This window comes from Chrysemys picta, unplaced genomic scaffold, assembly GCF_011386835.1.
Source record: "Chrysemys picta bellii isolate R12L10 unplaced genomic scaffold, ASM1138683v2 scaf334, whole genome shotgun sequence".
NCBI lineage: Eukaryota > Metazoa > Chordata > Testudines > Emydidae > Chrysemys > Chrysemys picta.
The window spans coordinates 30,001-35,000 of NW_027053041.1; the positions used below are offsets into that span (position 1 = coordinate 30,001).

The 5,000-nt window shown below is 71.0% G+C and overlaps 1 non-coding gene across 1 annotated transcript; it reads left to right on the forward strand.

Moving 5' to 3' along the window:
• Positions 1–2,753: 2,753 nt before the first annotated feature.
• LOC135978603 (5S ribosomal RNA) lies at positions 2,754–2,872 on the forward strand. Its single transcript, XR_010595994.1, has one exon. It is a non-coding gene; the product is annotated as a 5S ribosomal RNA (ribosomal RNA).
• The last annotated feature ends 2,128 nt before the right edge of the window (positions 2,873–5,000 follow it).

Below are 5,000 nucleotides of genomic sequence, written 5' to 3' on the forward strand. Positions count from 1 at the left end.
GAGCGTCTCGCCGTCCCCGGACGCGGCGAGGGACTGCCTCCCGGCCGTCAGGATCGGGCCCACGGAAGTCTGATTTTAAAAAAAATTGGCCGACGCCACCGCGGAGGGCTACCCGGGCACCCCGGGCCCCGGAGCCGGAAAAGGGAAAAAAAGGATCGGGCCCACTAGAGACATGGACCCGGCCGCCAAGCAGGCCGCCCTGGGCTGACCCTCCCCGGCCGCAGCGAGGGACTGCCTCCCGGCCGACAGGATCGGGCCCCTGGAAGTCTGGGGGTGGGGGGGGGGGAAATCGCCCCACGCCCCCGAGGAGGGCTGCCCGGGCGGGCCTGGCCCCGGAGCTCGGAAAAAAAAAAAGGATCGGGCCCACTAGAGACATGGACCAGGCCGCCCTGGGCTCACCTTCCCCGGCCGCAGCGAGGGACTGCCTCCCGGTCGACTGGATCGGGCCCCTGGAAGTCTGGAAAAAGAAGAATGGAACCTGACGCCTCCGAGGAGGGGGCGCCCAGGGAAGGAGGGAGATCCGGGTTGACCTGCTGACCGGACGGGAAAGAGGCCACCGGGCGTCCCCCCCCTTAAAACCTAGGGGTTGACCTGGTGGCCGGAAAGCGAACCGGCCAGCAGGTGAACCCTTTCGATTCCACGGGTTGACCTGGTGCCCGGGAAGCGAACCGGCCAGCAGGTGAACCCGTTCGATTCCACGGGTTGACCTGGTGCCCGGGAAGCGAACCGGCCAGCAGGTGAACCCGTTCGATTCCACGGGTTGACCTGGTGCCCGGGAAGCGAACCGGCCAGCAGGTGAACCCGTTCGATTCCACGGGTTGACCTGGTGCCCGGGAGGGGACTCTGAAAATTTTTCAGCCCTTTCGACTCGGGGTTGACCTGGTGGCCGAGAGGGGACTCGCACGGCAGGCAAGCCGCCCTGGGCTCACCCTCCCCGGCCGCAGCGAGGGACTGCCACCCGGCCGACTGGATCGGGCCCCTGGAAGTCTGGAAAAAAGAATGGAACCTGACGCCTCCGAGGAGGGGGCGCCCAGGGAAGGAGGGAGATCCGGGTTGACCTGCTGACCGGACGGGAAAGAGGCCACCGGGCGTCCCCCCCCTTAAAACCTAGGGGTTGACCTGGTGGCCGGAAAGCGAACCGGCCAGCAGGTGAACCCGTTCGATTCCACGGGTTGACCTGGTGCCCGGGAAGCGAACCGGCCAGCAGGTGAACCCGTTCGATTCCACGGGTTGACCTGGTGCCCGGGAAGCGAACCGGCCAGCAGGTGAACCCGTTCGATTCCACGGGTTGACCTGGTGCCCGGGAGGGGACTCTGAAAATTTTTCAGCCCTTTCGACTCGGGGTTGACCTGGTGGCCGAGAGGGGACTCGCACGGCAGGCAAGCCGCCCTGGGCTCACCCTCCCCGGCCGCAGCGAGGGACTGCCTCCCGGTCGACTGGATCGGGCCCCTGGAAGTCTGGAAAAAAGAATGGAACCTGACGCCTCCGAGGAGGGGGCGCCCAGGGAAGGAGGGAGATCCGGGTTGACCTGCTGACCGGACGGGAAAGAGGCCACCGGGCGTCCCCCCCCCCTTAAAACCTAGGGGTTGACCTGGTGGCCGGAAAGCGAACCGGCCAGCAGGTGAACCCGTTCGATTCCACGGGTTGACCTGGTGGCCGGAAAGCGAACCGGCCAGCCGGTGAACCCGTCCGATTCCACGGGTTGACCTGGTGGCCGGGAAGCGAACCGGCCAGCAGGTGAACCCGTTCGATTCCACGGGTTGACCTGGTGCCCGGGAGGGGACTCTGAAAATTTTTCAGCCCTTTCGACTCGCGGTTGACCTGGTGGCCGAGAGGGGACTCGCACGGCAGGCAAGCCGCCCTGGGCTGACCCTCCCCGGCCGCAGCGAGGGACTGCCTCCCGGCCGACAGGATCGGGCCCCTGGAAGTCTGGGGGAGGGGGGAATCGCCCCACGCCTCCGAGGAGGGCTGCCCGGGCGGGCCTGGCCCCGGAGCTCGAAAAAAAAAAAAAGGATCGGGCCCACTAGAGACATGGACCAGGCCGCCCTGGGCTCACCCTCCCCGGCCGCAGCGAGGGACTGCCTCCCGGCCGACTGGATCGGGCCCCTGGAAGTCTGGGGGGGGGGGGAAATGGAACCTGACGCCTCCGAGGAGGGGACGCCCAGGGAAGGAGGGAGATCCGGGTTGACCTGGTGACCGGACGGGAAAGAGGCCACCGGGCGTGCCCCCGTTAAAACCCCTAGGGGTTGACCTGGTGGCCGGAAAGCAAACCGGCCACTGGGTAGGCCGGTCGGCAACCTAGGGGTTGACCTGGTGGCCGGGAAGCGAACCGGCCAGCAGGTGAACCCGTCCGATTCCACGGGTTGACCTGGTGCCCGGGAGGGGACTCTGAAAATTTTTCAGCCCTTTCGACTCGGGGTTGACCTGGTGGCCGAGAGGGGCCTCGCACGGCAGGCAAGCCGCCCTGGGCTCACCCTCCCCGGCCGCAGCGAGGGACTGCCCCTCCCCACCCCCCGGCTGACAGGATCGGGCGCACTGGAAGTCCGGGACAGTATTTTCCCCGACGCCGGGGAGGGCGGGCGGAGGGGCTCTGGCGGCCAGCCCGGGCCCCGGAGCTCGAAAAGGAAAAAAGGACCGGGCCCGCGAGAGACGGGGGCCCTGCCGCAGGGGGGGGGGCAGTCCGACCGGGGCTCACCGTGCGGCAGGCCCGGGCGTCGGCAGGGGAAAGCGGGCGAGGAGGCGCGGGGCCGGGTGCCTACGGCCATACCGGACCGAACGCCCCCGATCCCGTCCGATCTCGGAAGGTAAACCGTCCCGGGCCTGGCTAGTACTTGGATGGGTGACCGCCTGGGAATCCCAGGTGCCGTAGGCAGCTTTTCCCGGTCCGAGTCAGCTCTCTCTCCTTTTCTGGGGGGGAAGGAGAGGGGGGGACGGGCCGGAAAGCCCCTCGTCGCTCCTGCCGAGTCGGAGGTCGCGGCCGCAGGTCACGGGTCTGGGCGCCTGGGGTCCGGCTCCCCACCCACCCGGCTTCCTCCGCGGAGGACCCCCCCCGGGGCCACCGAAGCCGCTGGGGGAGACGCCGGGCATGGGGCGGACTGGCCCGGACCCTCCCGGCCGCCGGCCCGCAGGTCCGCCCCGAATCCCCCCCCGCGGCCACCCAGGCCAGGCCTGGCCAGGCGGGACGGACGGCGGGTGTCCAGCGCCCAGCGGCTTCCTCCAGCGGGGACCCACGGACCCCAAAGCCGCAGGGGGAGGCCCCGGGCCTGGGACGGACTCGCTCGGACCCCCTGCGCCCGGCCGCCGGCCCGCGGGACCGCCCCGAATCCCCCCGCGGCCACCCAGGCCAGGCCTGGCCAGGCGGGACGGACGGCGGGTGTCCAGCGCCCAGCGGCTTCCTCCAGCGGGGACCCACGGACCCCAAAGCCGCAGGGGGAGACCCCAGGCCCGGGACCGACTCGCTCGGACCCCCCGCCTCCCCTGCGCCCGGCCGCCGGCCCGCGGGACCGCCCCGAATCCCCCCGCGGCCACCCAGGCCAGGCCTGGCCAGGCGGGACGGACGGCGGGTGTCCAGCTCCCAGTGGCTTCCGCCAGCGGGGACCCACGGACCCCAAAGCCGCAGGGGGAGGCCCCGGGCCCGGGACGGACTCGCTCGGACCCCCCGCCTCCCCTGCGCCCGGCCCCCGGCCCGCGGGACCGCCCCGAATCCCCCCGCGGCCATCCAGGCCAGGCCTGGCCTGGCGGGCCGGTGTGCAGCTCCCCCGGGCTTCCTCCCCCGACGACCCGCGCCCCCCTGAGCCGCAGGCGGAGACCCCGGCCCCGGGGCGGACCGGCCCGGGCTCGCCCGAGCCCCCTGCGCCCGGCCCGCAGGACCGCCCCCCCGAATCCCCCGGGAGAGGCCCGGCCTGCACGCCACTGACGACCCGCGGCCCCCAAAGTCGCAGGAGGCGCCCCCCCCCCCCGGTTAGCCCCGTCTCGCTCCGCGCCCCCCGCCCCTCGCTGCCGGGACCGGGCGCCGCCCCAGAGTCAGCCGCAGCCGGCCGGCCTGAGAGCTGCCCTCCTGTGGACGACGGTGAGTTTACCTTGATACTAACCGGCCGTCAGCCAGGTCAACCCCATTGCTAGACTGGGGTGGACCTGGTGGCCGAGTGGGGACTTGGAACATTTGACAGCTGCTTCCCGGGGCTTGACCGGTTGTCCTGAACGCCCCCCACCCCCACCCCCAGCCCCCGGCTCCTGCTCCCCTCTCCCCAGCCTCGGTGCTCCGCTCCCTGCCTCGGAGGCTGCCTCTCTGCGGCGCCTGCATCGCCTCCGAGGACGCGCACCCTCCGGAGGCTGGACGTAAACCCACCACTGCCGCCGACCCGGCTCTCCGAGGGACGACTGTGAGGCCCCCCACCCCACCCCACCCCCGGACCGCCCTGGGGACGACTGCTAAGCCTCCCCCACCGGACCGCCCGGGGGAAGACTGCGACGCCTCCCGCCAGGCCCCCACCCAGCCTGGGGGAAGACTGCTAAGCCTCCCCCCCACACACACACACACACACTGTCGGGGGATGACGATTAAGCCTCTCCCGGACTGCCCGGGGGAAGACTATTAAGCCTCCCCTGGAACCACTATTAAGCCTGCCCCCGGAGTCCTCGGGGGATGACTGCTAAGCCTCCCCCACCGGACCACCCGGGGCAAGACTGCTAAGCCTCCCTCCCACACACACACACACTGTCAGGGGAGGACTATTAAGCTTTCCCGCTGGAGCGCCCGGGGCGGACGACTGTTAAGCCTGCCCCCGGAGTCCTCGGGGGAGGACTATTAAGCTTTCCCCCCTGGAGCGCCCGGGGGGGGGGGGGGGGGGGACGACTATTAAGCCTGGCCCCCGGAGTCCTCGGGGGACGACTATTAAGCCTCCCCCGGACCTGCTCCCTCTCGACTATTAAGCCCCCCCTCTGCGGTCCTCAGCACCACTGCCGCGCTGCCCTGGGAGTGGGGTGACATCCGGTCCGGA